The 14,706-nt window shown below is 38.5% G+C and overlaps 1 non-coding gene across 1 annotated transcript; it reads right to left on the bottom strand.

The window, feature by feature from the left end:
- Window positions 1–11,650: 11,650 nt before the first annotated feature.
- On the bottom strand, window positions 11,651–11,722 carry trnae-uuc (transfer RNA glutamic acid (anticodon UUC)). Its single transcript has one exon. It is a non-coding gene; the product is annotated as a tRNA-Glu (tRNA).
- Window positions 11,723–14,706: the final 2,984 nt, after the last annotated feature.

Here is a 14,706-nt window from a genome sequence, read left to right as displayed (position 1 = left end):
TTTGTTTGTTTTTTTATTTTTTTGCTAATTTCAAACCAGTCCTAGGATTTTCACACAATCTGAGTGAAATTGGTGTCAAAATATTTGCAAGAGTCTGAATCTCAATAATTATTTAAACAAAAACCTGACATAAAAAATACAGCTGTCCTATTCCAGTCTAATATTAGTAGTACAAATTAGTAGTACATAGGTCAGGCTTTAACTTTAACTTTAACTAGCTGTCACTCCTGAAGGACATGTTCAGATTTCATGAAATTTAAAAGACTTATACCAGTATTGACTTTGAGGTAGCTTACCAAATGTAGCAGTTTTGTCAATATGGGGCATTATAATATGCAAATAACTGTTTCTCAATGACTGCTCTTCTGATCAAGATGAAATTTTGCATACTGCTTCTGTAAGCAAGCTGAAGGATTCCTAAGGATGACTCAAACATTGGCTAATGTTTTTCAGGTAATGGGCTAATCATAGAACTGGCTTCAGTGGACTTCTATAACGTTGATTCTTGTAGAAATTACTTTAAATTTAAATATCCTACTACTTTTTATGTTGCTGATGAACTGTAACACACTAGTCGTAGGACCTTCCTCCAATCTTCCCAAATTTGGTATCAAAATGTTGATGAGACTGAAACATGTTGATATTTGTATGGTATATGGCACTTACATACCTATCGATCCTTCCAAGGTGTACTGATTCATTCAAAACAGCTGAAAAAAAATTAAGACTTCTTTGAGTAATTCTTATGAAACTTGACATGAGTATTGATTTATGGACTTTGAGCTAGCATGGGAATTATAGGACATTTTTGCCAACAGAGCCCCTCTGACATATGAAAAGGTATTTAAAAACAGAAAAATGAGTCAATCCCATTGTGTACCAATTGTGCATGAGAAATGCAGTTTATACAGTGCAATACTTTGTGACTATTTCATAAAAAAAGTTCAATACGTTTCGTAAACCTTTTTTTAGCCTGATTTTTGATACCTAAATTAGTTGGGCAAATGCACCTTTCAAACAAGTCAGTGACCTTTTGATCTAGAGATACCTTCTAAATATAAAAAATGCAGATCTTCTTGTAAATAATGATCAAAAATATGTGTATTTAACTATCAATCCCCAAGAGCAGGATTTTTATTAATAGGCTAAAACTTAGCCATAGAGTGTTAGATTATCACCAAACTTCAATGGTGTATATGAACATACTGTGAATGCAAGTACATTTGGGGTGAACTGACCTTCTGGGGAAACTATATTTCTTAGTCATGTCGAATCAGAAAAATAATATTTATATAAAGCAATTCAGCAGAGAAAATTGAGAGATTGGTTTCAAAATACAACATTCCTGGAAACAAAACCTCAAAACCAACCACAAAGGCTGGTGAACTTTATATGGGATGTCATCAGCAACCAAGTTGTGCAGATGTGATAAAATGATTGGACCCTTTACTTGCCACCTGCAGCTATAATAAATGTAATTCTAATGTATGTCATGAATTCCCTAGATGAAGGAAGTTAGACATTTCAATAGCAACACACCTCCCTTGATGAAATGACTGGGTACAGAAATTAGTTGACCAGAAAGGCCAGAAAAATAGCACAACCACAGCCTTCAAACCTGACAACAAACCTGCTGAATGCTGACAGTTTTATTTTTTTTCAAATACAAAATACAGACTCACTCTCAATAAATAACCATTTGATGAACTAATGCAGAATATAAATTAAGACACTGACACAAGCTTTACTTTAGTTACTAAGCATTTAGGTTTGGGTGTTTTTCGTACTTGGTGGGATGGTTACGAGAAAATATTGGCATATTAGATAAGCAGAAAAATACTATGGATGGGTTCAACACATGATGTGCGTACTCGTTTGACTTTGGATCTATTGGATCACGCCAATAACTGTTGAAAAGAAAAATGACCACCTGAATGCTAAAACATATAATGGAAATAAATGTCTTATGCAATACGAGAATTATGGAAATCGGGTCAGCTTTGGAATAGAGAGGAGCGTTAGGCACATACTAATAATATTAATACATTTTCAGAGACACACAATATCCATCCTGCCAAGGACAGGCAGTGATCAGTGAACCAGGCAGCCAGTAAGAGAAATAAAATCACCAAGAAAGTCAGGCTTTTTGCTGTTTGTTTTCAAAAAAATGTCCTTGACAGAACACAAGATATGACTGAATGAGCAAAGTTACATTTACATAGAGCCTTTCAAAGAACATACAATGCTTGAACTAATAACAGACACCTGTTCATTTCAACACAATGGGAGAAATTACTCTGCTCACAGAGCTTAGTAACGCGTTAGATCAAAATTCGCTGCTGCACTTTAAAACACTGAGCGTTTTTCTTAAAACACATAAAAGGTGCAAGATCACGCGTTGTCGTGTGAGCACCTCAGTCGTAAAAAGGGCTGAGTTGTCATGAATACGTTATGATCAGGAGTAGTCGGCCGTACTGCTGCGACATCCGGTCAAATCAACCGTCCTCTAAGAATCAGCGCAGTACTAGTTTTGGTAATAGCAGCATCTATGGACATAAACGGCGGCGAAACGGATGGTTTCTTTCTCGTCAACGTTATAGTCCATCACACTTGCTCCTATAGATCGGGATAAAATCTCCATACCAAAACCTCTGTGCATTGGCATGGTGAAAATTTAGAGCACGCAAATCCTTCACTTCTGAAACAGCAGAAATTATGTAATTTTACACAGATTAAAAAAACCCTCAACGTTAAAGACTGCTGTTGACGGAGTTTTAATGTAAATATAGTAGGTTGGGGAAGTGTAACGATGAGCAGTGTGTGGAAAAGAGTGAGATTTATTAGGGGCAAATCCAAAGTCCAGGGTCAAATTATTAACATGGAGTGTCCGAGAATTCATGATAAACTAAAGTAAAGAAAAGCGCACGAAGACAAACCAGGGATGCAGGCTATAACATTGGGGCGAGGATAAACATTCAGGCTTATATTCACATGCACGGAAGCCTCGATTAACAAACAGCAGCTGGACTTACAATAAATAGCAACAAGACTAAACTAAAACAGGGCTTAAAAACATGGTCAAATGAGCATTAAACCAGACACAAGTGCAAATTATGAGGGGTGCAGAAAACGAAACGAAGGAATGGAACCACAACAAGGGAGTAAATCAAAATAAAGACACTAGACAGGGAAACCGTGGAGACATGAACGCTAGGAGGGTGGTCAGTGGTGACAGGAAGCTTGTTTCAGTCATGGATGTCTTTGGCAAAATGAATGCAACTAAAATGCTTTCCTCATGTGTCCTAATAACCAAATAATAACCAAGTTCTTCTTTATTTCTAAATAATATGCCTTTCGGAAATTGTATAACTGCTTGTGTTATATTACTTTCTTTTATCCAGAAACACAGGAGACTCAGGTGAAAAGTGTGATGGAAATAATACACTTATTATTATATCCTAAAACTTGTCTCACCTAATCGTAGTCATCAGTTTATTAGATAAATGCATACCTATTTTTATGTTTGTGTTTCACATGTTCCATCCCTTTTCTCTTCTTTGAAAGAAAAATTCCTTAACTTAATCAAAGACTAGGATTAAAAAAATAAAATAAAATAAAATCATAGACAGGTCAGCTGAGCACACTCCCTTGTCGTAATGTCCCCATATTGACAGTTAAATACCACATATTAAATACAATAGAGACTGGAGTGTCTTGTTTTTCTCTGAACATTCCACAGTGCATCTAGAATTTTAATAGTTGTTTATTTCTGCTCAGTTTTTCTGCTCTTATTTTAATTTGTTTTTGTCTTAAGGAGAAAAAAAAGGCAACAAACGAGACCTGTGACCCCAGGGGGAAATCATGGATCAGATGCCTCACACCCAGTCACTGTGTAAACAACACCAGGTTCATGTTTTAGTGTGAGGAATGAGTGCAGGAGTGTTTTGAAAGAACAAATACAAACACTAACAAGAAGAGAACAAAGAAAACAGGAAGGAGAAGCTCCTTTCCTTTTTGAGTTACTTACTGAGATCATTCTCATAGCAAGTTCATTACACCTTGTGTACTTGTTGTAGTGCGGTTAGCTGTTTCTATATTGGCTGAGAGAAGGAGCAGACCTGTTCCATTTACATTTAAACAACAGAATCTTGTCAGTGGAGGATGTACTTTCTCAAACCTTTTTAACTGGTATCTCGCCTCTGTGTCTCTCTGTGTTCGCAGGACAGGGACCACTGCACGCCTCGCACCAGGACACCTTTCCAGTGATGACTCCCCTCGTGTGGAATTAGTTCACAGCTGTTTAGTCTTATACTTATCCACAACTAGGATTAGTCCATTTACTATTTCTTACAAGTGGGGATCAAGAACATTGGAAGACGTGAGTAGTTTTTTGGAGCAATAAAGATCAATACATAAAAACAGGCAAATGACCTGGTTATACCCAAATACATCAATAAACACATCAAACAAGGTAATGCTTAGGTATGAATTTTCTTGACTTCGTGACTTATTATGAAGCTTAACTTGTTATGAACTGACACGTGATAATGTTCACACATTTAGCTGCAATTCTTTATTTAACTTCAGAGGGTTAAATGGAGCTTACTCAGATGATGGTGTTGACTGCTTCAAGGATTTTCACTAGAAGTTATATAACTGCAAGTTATATTACCGATGTCTAAGTGTATGCAGCGCAGAATTCTTTATTCGTAATGTAATACATGTCCTATTTAATTCTACAAGATAAACAGGTTGGAAAATATTTGTGTAAAATAGATTATGATTATTTTTGGAACATAAAGCCATGCAAACATTGTAAGTGGACATCAAGGAAAAATATAAAATAAAAGAATAGTATAGCATACAGTTACAGGGTATGCCTGTTTTCATTGATTACTAGGGAAGCTCTTTGTCTCCCTCTTGTGGCCATTGTTGTCTGAGCCAACAACCATATCAGCATAAGTGACATGAAGCTACAGAAATTAATTACAACTAAAACGTATTTTTATAAACACGATTTGACAGTGTGTTTTACATATTCTGGTTGAATATGACATTTATGTGTACAAGATTATAAAAAACACAATCATACATTTACCTGATACTTATATCCAAAGTGACTTACGAGTGAGTATAACTTGAGCAATTGAGGGTTAAGGGCCTTGCTCAGAGAACCAACAGTGGCAACTTGGCAGCAGTAGGGCTGGAACAGGTAAGCTTCTGACTACATGTCAAGTATCTTAACCACTGAGCTACCACTGATCACTGCTGGGGGTAACCATAAATGTTAGAATTTAAAATGTTGGATACTAAACTATTTAAAAAACATTTTGGAACATTTATTTATTTCATTTCCCCTAACCTTTGACAGCACGGCTAGTCCAGACCTCTGTATATGCATCTTCTTACCCCTTCTCTCTGCACACAAAAAATAAAACGCATTGAGAAGAGACTAATTGCACAAAGGATAAAAAATAAAATGACATATATAATGATAAAAGGAAAAGGTAAATAGATAACAGTAGATGTGTTAATATAAAATCAAAAGTCATCTAAACAGAACTCAATGCAATAAGTGTGTTTTGAGATGTTTTTGTTTTGCTGTTGGTTTGTTTTTTTTTTCTGTTTTTTTGCTTTCAAGTGCTAATGCCATTATGAGTTGCTAGACCATGAAGACATTTAAAGACATTTAAAGAATAATAAAATAATTAGATTTTGCTGTAAAAGACAGATGTCATGTTCACACTGCACAACTGCACTGCTTAATGTGAGCAGACATCTGGCAGACACGCTTATCTATAGCAACTTACAGTTTCAACTATATTACAGAGCTAAGTCCATATAGCGGTAGGAGTTTGATTCAGTTCAGTTCAGCTCACTCAGGCTTTCATTTCTGTTTTCTTGTCTTCAGGTTTTGTTTCATTGTCCCTAATAGGTCCAACTTGTGCTTGTCTACTCATGTCTCACTGTTCTCCTTTGCTTGATGTCACAACTTCATTGATACCTAAAGTGAATGTTGGAAATATCACATGTTCTTTGAGTAGGAATCAAACATCATTGCTCTAATACACTGGACTGATAGTGGACTCTGCCGAGGTACACCTACCCCTGATGTTGTGATGTTACTGAGCCTCATCCTGTCTCAGATGCCTTGGCTACTCCCATCATCCCCTGATGTCCCCTGTTGTAGCCCACACCACCTCCTCCCCAACCAGCTACTCTCTGTTGCCCTTAATGGACGTTCTCTTGCGACTTGGGTCTCGGACACATGCACACAAGTCTAGAACCTCCAGAAAGTTGGACTAAACATTAAATGCTTATTTCATTTTTTAATTTATGTCTCTCTTTAAACAGCCAGAGGAGGATGGGACCCCCTTTGAGTCTTGGTTCCTCTCGACGTTTCTTCCTCATGCTCTAGGGAGCTTTTCCTTGCCACTGTCACCCTTGGCTTGCTTACTGGGGGCTTGGACTTGGACATTTGAAAAGCTGCTTTGTAATAGCACCTGTTGTAAATAAAATAAAATAAAATAAAATACAATTTTAAAAAGTACTTTATAAATAAATTTTGAGTATTTGATTTTTATATGTAATCTTAAAATGTATAAGATAACTAAAATTTGTTTTTTAATCATTACATTTTTTCACTTAAAACAAAAATATAATTTGGATAGTCCCAATAATCTAGAAAAATCAAATCTCATCATTACAGTGCCAACAACACATCAACATCACCAGACTTCAAAGCACTTGTCTGAGAGGAAGATTTGTATGCCTGTAATTCTGTTGTTGAAGAGCCTATAAAATCAAAATAGGCTTTTAAATTTGAAATTTTAAACTAAAATAAATACAACCTTATTTTAAATGCCTAAACACACACACACACAGTTACCTCACAGTGTGAATATTGTTGTTGGTGGAGAAGGTATCATAGATCCTCTTTGCTGACACATCAGTGATGTCATTGTGACTGAGGTTGAAATTAGATGGATTATAATTACCACATTGTTCAGGATTCCCAAACACACCTCCCTCTACTAAATCACCGTGTAGTAGTACAAACACCTGTAGATTTATATATCAATGAATTAAAGTAATGAACGAATGAATTAATAAACGAATGATTGAATTAGCAAATGAATGAATAAGCAAAGCAATAAATAGTATATTTGTGTCAGTGGACCTGAGTCATTAATGGCCAGATAATTATGCATTTTGACATTTTAAACAAAATATCATTTCTTTCAGTTCTTGTACACATGACTTGTTATCTATCAGGCATGAAACTGTAAATCATAATGAGTCTGTTATGCCTTATTTCTCTTTTTAATGAGAACATGTGTTTCTACAAGCAGTCTGGATATTCTGTAGACCACAGAGATCCATCCTGCCAAGTACAGGCAGTGATCAGTGATCCAGGCAGCCAGTGAGAGAGGTCGTCATTTCCAAATAAAATCACCAAGAAAATCAAGCTTTTTGCTGTTTGCTTTTGAAAAATAAAGTCCTTGAAGGAACACAGGATATGACTGAATGAGCAAAGTTAAATTTATATAGAGCCTTTCAAGGAACATACAATGCTTTACAATGAACACGCACAGCTTCTATGTTCAGTCACCCTGCCGGATTTTGTGTTAAATTGTGAGAAAAAGAGTAAAATGTGTTATATCTATGTTAGTGCTCACTGTGCACTCAACAATCAAGACTCTCTACACATCCCTCCTCCCGCTTGTCCACTCACTCCAGGATGTGGGCTTTGTGCTGGTGTGCGAACAGCATCTGCAGGCAGTGGTTAGTGAGCTGACAGTGGCTAAGGTCCAGTTCTGACAGCCCTTCAGAATGTTCCAGAAACAGTGCCAGTGACCTACAGGCCTGCTGGTCCAGCCGGGTCTGACTGAGGATCACCATCTTACCCAGAGCCCGGGAGAGAGCCACAGCGCGTCTCACACACTCCACATCAGTCCCCACACAGAGAAGAGACAGGAACTGGAGCAGCATGGCTTTATTGCTGCTGAACACACTCAACATTCTCCAACATGTAGAGTCACAAAACACTAACACACTCACATAACTACTAACATTAATGCTATTTACACACATTTTGTTTCAAATGATAAAATTCTTTTCCCTTTTCCAGAATGCTTCCCTAGTTTGTGTGGTGTTGAGTCAGTGGCTTACTGAAGGGTGACTGTGTGTAAAATGGGGAAGAGTTGCCCTCACAGCCGTGTAGAGTGAGCTGTGTGTGTGTGTGTGTGAGAGCTCACTCTCTGGATGACCATGGAGACGACTCTGCAGTCCTCAGTGCTCAGAGTCAGTGTGTGTTTCTGTGTGTCTGCTGTGAGGTCCAGAGCAGAGCAGCAGGAGAAATCCAGTCTGTGCTGCAGAGCGAGGAGCAGATCTGTTGCTGCTGCCCCCTGCTGTAGTTCAGAGACACTGTAGCAGTGGAGCAGCCTCAGCAACAGCAGCCTGTCAACACGGAGAAAACAAAACACACACAGACAGTGGCAGGGCAGTTAATTTCAGGTTAATATAAATATTTCACCTAAATTTAATTTTATTCTGAAGTAAATATCCATGGATATTGCTGATTACCTGACAGGAGTCTCAATAAAACCTAAATGATGCTGGCACAAAATGACTTTTGAGGAAACTCATGAAAAACACATAAACGTACATAAACGTTTATATAACACTCCCTAAACAGACCAGTTCTGTGTTAAAATTCTGATTGTGAGAAAAGTTCAAGCCTGAGACGGGAGACGTGTTAGAGCAGTGGCTCAATGCTCTCCAGCTCCGCCTTTGGTATGGAGGTGAAAAGCAGGCTGAGAGAGACTGCTGTGCAGTGCTGGAGGGTGAAGCGCAGGGCAGCACAGTGGACAGAGTCCAGCTCTCTGCTGTTCAGGTTGATGCAGTTCTCTGCTGAATTCAACAAGCTGGACACACAGTGAGCAGAGCCAGTCTGATAGATCTCTCTGATGATGGACAGTACAAAGCTGGAGCTCAGCCTGGGGAGAAGACACACACACACACACACACAAAAACACAGACACACATTTCCAGGTCTCATGCTGTACAGTATAATTAAAGTGTTTGGACTGTTACTAACTGTGTGAACAATCTGAGCCACACAACACATGACTGTATTCTCTCACCTTCTGATCTGAAGTCTGGCCAGTACAGGCAGAAGGTCTCTGGGATTTTGTTACTTAATGTTGGGGATGTGTAGTGGTCCCATGAGCTGGTGGAAGCTCGTCTACTTTGCCGTAACGTCACCCTTTCGCCTTGCTGTCTGGATGCGTACTGTCTGTCAGACTAGCAATTCATCTACACTTCTCACAGATAAAACTGCCACTAATGACGAAGAATAAACATGCTGCATTCAGTGCTCTGAAGCAGAACATAAGTCATGATGAAAAAGCAAAATGTTAACATTACTTATGTTTGTGGTAGTTCCTTAGATATAGTTTGTGATGATAAAATAGTTTTCCATGGAAGTTGCCAGTTTCCAGGTAGAAAGTAGTTAAATCCAACAAAACATTTGTTAAACAGATAGAGAGCAGTAAGAGCTAGTATGCTGAAACTACCTGTTTCAAAAACAGGAAGCTTCCTTATGAAGGAAAGAGGTTCTTACGAACCTCAGCATTTTGACAGCAAGTATTAACCATGGCTATAAAACCATGTGAATAATTCAGTTATGGGATTAATCTAAAAAATAGAACATCAAATCTAATTATTTGGCCAGTACAGGGTTATGCAATATTCCTTCATCTCAGCAAAATGCAATAGCTTGACTTCCTTAACTGATTAATAATTAAAAAATATCTTTCTTGACTATAAGAATATAGCTTACCCATTAGAAAGATTAAACATCCAGTCAGCGTGTATCCTGGCATGTTAATGTAAAAGGCAGCTCCTACTGGATTTGGGGAAAGATTAGTAAAAGATTTCAAGTATCTGCAAAGCAGAAAACTGCCTATTCAACAGGCATGAATGATCTGCTACCGAAGTAGTTGTGTTATTTGCATAGCCTAATTAATATCATTAGATCAAGTTCTATATTACCTATATTGTTATATTAAAATGTTGCTATTGCTTTTTTGCTTCACAATTGTTACACATAATTGCTGCACCTGATACAAGGATAGGAATTTCAATTTATTCATACTGGATATAAGAATCATTAATGGCTGCTGAGTGAAGCACTTTCATTGAAAATTCATCCACCAATTTTTTTTTTTTTTTTTTTTTTTGGAACTAGAAACAGGGCACATCAACCAGGAATACATTCCAGGTCTGTTTTAGAACACTGGCTGTGATTCATTACATTTTGGCAATTGTGAAAAGAAACTGGATGATACTTCTAAAAGTAATTGTGTTTGCAGTTTATTTGCACAGTTACATGAACAACACTGGTAGCATAGTCAACAGGCTTGATGGTTTTCCAGTGCACGACACTGTGATACCAGGGCTGGCCCAAGCCTGTTTGGGGCCTACGCAGAAATCTGAGCTGCCACTGACATAACATAGGTAAAAAACAAATAGAAATAAATACATGGTCTTTGGCACCCTCTTGGCGGCCTTAGCAGGCTCTCATTTTGCTTATACGGCGGGACAATTGTTCTGCTGTTATCCTACCTATTGAGCAGTTTCTGGTGTTTATTTTAGATGGATTTTTGGTTGTATATATTATAATTAGGCTACTGTGGACAATTGTATACCGTATAGCTACAGCACCTGTACTTCACACACATGTAGTAATCGGATCTAGAAAGTTGCCAACCCTATTAAAATATTAGGTTTATAGTATAATATTTGAATTAAACAGACAAAGCATTAATCACAATCATTTGCATGATGATTAAATCTTGAACCAAAAATGTATCAGAGAGCTGTAGTGTTTTTTATAGACACACACCCAATAAAACTGTGCTTGACCATTTCTTGCCCTCTATATCATTCTCTGCAGTTTACTGAGAAAGACCTGACACTGGGTAATGCCATTGTCTATTCGAAGGCCAAAACAACAACAATCTTGGTTATCAAAGACTCACTCCACCCTGACCACAGCCTCTTCTTTTAGAAGCCATGAGAAAACCACCATCGCAGCTTGAGAGCACAAATCTAGCCTCTTAAGAGGTGTTTTGTTTCACAGGCAGATCGATATCTCAATGCGGTCCACATGAAAGCAATTTTCTTTCCCTGAGTGCAAATTGCACTTTTAATGCCTGATATTTCAGCCACTCATTTCTCTCACTACATGACAAAACTCTCGAAACTTTTCTCCAAAAGCACTGAATGTTATTCTAACCATTTATGGCCTTTCTCCATTCATGTACACAAAGTCCAGTATGATTCCAAATGTCATCAAAAGATATATCTGTTTGTAGCTGAACAACTTATACAATGCGATCTTTCTTCTTTGTGTCAAATGAACTTAACAATTGAAACATCCAAAACTGGCTGTGTTTCTTGCCAACATACTGGTGTTTGGACATGTGGGATTACTTGCATGTCGCTTTCAATAACTCAGTTGGTAGAGTAGAAGTTAAAACTTAAAAAAAAAGTCATCCTTAGGCTGTCGGCTCAACTCCAACTCACACAAACTTTATGTTTTAATGCAGAATCTGTCGTTTTATATGAGCATAAAAAGAGGTTTTTCCCTGACCGGGAATCGAACCCGGGCCGCGGCGGTGAAAGCGCCGAATCCTAACCACTAGACAACCAGGGACAAAGCTGCTGAGTTTACATGAGAAGACCATTTTTCAAAGTCTGCACTCCTACTATTCTGACAGTGTTTGGATGCATACTGGACTTGGTATGCATGAGTGGAAAAAGGCCATAAAGCGAGTTATTCATCTTTCTCTTTGTTCTACAAAAAAATGAAGTTTGCAAGAGTCAGGGCTCTTTTTTACCATCTGGGAAAAGAGGGAACGCTGGTGTCACTAACACATGGAAAGAGCTGTTATAGTATTCCCCATTTGTCTCCTTAAAGCTTCTGACATTTTAGCCACTCATTTCTCTCTCTACATGAAAACACTCTAGAAAATGTTCTCCAAAAAATACGGAATGTTATTCTAAGTACTCAGAAAATAGTCTTTTCCTCCCCCTTCTGACGCGTGAACTTATAGACGCCCTTGATTGCACGGTGTCTCTGTAATTGACAGGGGAGAGAGCGTATGCCATTCCCTCTCTCCCTAAGAGTACAGCCAATTATGCTCTTCTAGACTCTCGGCCACAAATGGCTGTGACACCATCAGTTTCAAAGTTAAACACAACTCCTATAGTACCAATAAAAGCTTCACACTCACCTCAGCTGGGACATGGCAGACACTGAAGGAAACTCCTCACTTCACTCTCTTCATCTGACCAGTCATTAAGCTCCACTGGTTTCTTCACTGTTTTGAGTTTCAGCACTTCTAGCACTTGTAATATTAGAATAGAATCCCTTTAGTTACTAAAGGTACACAGAAATGTACACCGGTACATAGAAACTTACTGTATGTAAGAGTGCAATAGTTCAAAGCTGTATTAGTGCAGATAAATACAACTACAGTGCCATTGCAGCTTTTAATGCTGTTTCAGTATCAGGGTCTTCAGGAAGGCTCCACCTGGCAACCCTGAAGTGCCTTGCTATGCTTAAAACTACACACACACACACACACACACACACACAAACAAACAAACACAAACACTTAACAAGGTGAGTTCTGCTTATTTGTTAAGAAGGCTGATCGCCATTTAAAATTAGATTTCACAAACTGTAATTGTTACACTGGTGAGTTTGAGGTAGAGATGCACTTTCATTAATACTGCTTACACTGTGTTTCTTTACAACACGCATGGACGTGTTGAAGCATCTCATATGCATAGAACACTAATACTCAGAGCATTGGAAGGTTGAAAACAGAAGCTATCTGGCTCACACAATGTTTTAAATGTGCCAAGGGAAATTCCAAGTGTGGCCATCCTTGAGTGGAGTGGAAGATAAATATGTTTTTTTTGTATTTCAAAGCGGCTGTAAGAGTATAACAGGCAGTTTAGAACATGTCAGTCCCTCCATGTAATTTCAGAGAAAATATCCTATGAAGATTGGACCAAGATTCCTGCAGAGTATTTTCAGCACATAGTGGAAACTATGCCAGAAAGAATTGCTGCAGTTCTGGAGGCCAAAGAAGGTCCAACATGCTATTAAATGGGTGTATTTAAGCCCACTGTGTCCTATAATAGGATGTTGCTGGAATGTATGTGGATGTTGTTGGAATGGCCGCAGAGTTGCGGCAGCAGTACAGGTAGTCTGTAATCCTTTCCCCCATGCGAGTGAGTTTGCCCTACTGCACGGGGTCGAGTTATGATGTGAATATTTAATGTTAATGTTTAGAGATAACAGAACAGCTTTCGGGGGGTTTGGGTGGGTTGCCTTATCCGCCCCTTTAACAGAGTAGTCACAATTCAAATTTCCCTTGTTCCATTGTTTACAAGACATTATACATGTGGTTTATTTATAGTGCACGGAGTAATATGCAGCAAGTCTGGTCTGTCTGCTTTGGAAGAGAAACATTTGGCCAAAAGAGCAAAACACAGCCAGGAGGATGATTGGTAAGAGCACATCATAATATGCACCTTAAAGCTGTGCTCTACAGCTAGGTCCTGTTCCATGACTGCATATATAAATTTACTACTGACATTGCCATTTATATCTGGCCATTTACAGTGCACTCTTGCTCAGTGCAGCACTTGAAGCTGATTTTCCATTATGTTCAAGAGATGTTTGACCCGGTCAGGGTGACACACTTTAGTGAGGGCAGCAGTATCCTAGAGGACACTACAGACAGTGACGGAGACATTTCAGAGCGCGAGGTGAGAGGTTGAGTTTTTTGTTACTCTCTACGACATACTTTTCATGCCAGGTACTATTGTCCAGTTCAGCCCAATTTAATTTACTGCCTTGTATTATCATATATAAATTGCTGAACATCTTATCACTCAGTTTCAAACATCCCCTCAGCTGTTTTAAGCCATTTCGGTTATTCAGTACTGCTAAATGGATGTGGTGGGAAAATGAGAGCACATCAAACACAGACAGCTTTATGCATTGAGTAGTAAAGAGTAAAAGTTTATTGAGTTCTGTCCCCTGTATAACAGAGTAAAAGCACTGACGCGCAGTACGGTCCCCCTCCCCTTATACAGAGAACAGAAGAAAGAGAAAAAAAAGAAAAACGACTCCTACAGAGTATCGGCTAATTCATGTTTTGGTTAGCCTGAGCGCTGAAGGCTTCTTCTATCTCTATGGTTAGAATGGTATGTGAGCAGCTGGTGTACCTGACTCACATGCTTATCTGCAGACTGTTATGCTGTGACTATAGAAACATAAAGCAAAGTAAAATAAAGCAAAGTAAATTTCCACAACATTTCCCCCCTTTATTTTATATCACACATTATCACACTTTTATTCAGCAAATAGCACTACGATGTCTTCATGTGGATCACCAGCACCGCCCATCTTGGGGAGCAGAATGTCTTCAAAGAGCTGGGGTTGGTCATTGGCATGGCCGCTGAGCGCTGGCATGGTGAACACACTAGAAAGACGTCTGACACGCAATGACAAAAAAGGAGGTAAACACAGAAGAAGAAGAAAAAGAAGAAGAATGAGTAGCAGAATGGGCAACGCTACAGCCGCTACTGGAACTGTAGGCTGCGGAGTGAAGGCAGATC

This window comes from Electrophorus electricus, unplaced genomic scaffold (assembly GCF_041902795.1).
Source record: "Electrophorus electricus isolate QZ-2024a unplaced genomic scaffold, ASM4190279v1 Scaffold44, whole genome shotgun sequence".
NCBI classification, from domain to species: Eukaryota; Metazoa; Chordata; class Actinopteri; order Gymnotiformes; family Gymnotidae; genus Electrophorus; species Electrophorus electricus.
This window is presented reverse-complemented; position numbering and strand designations above follow the sequence as displayed.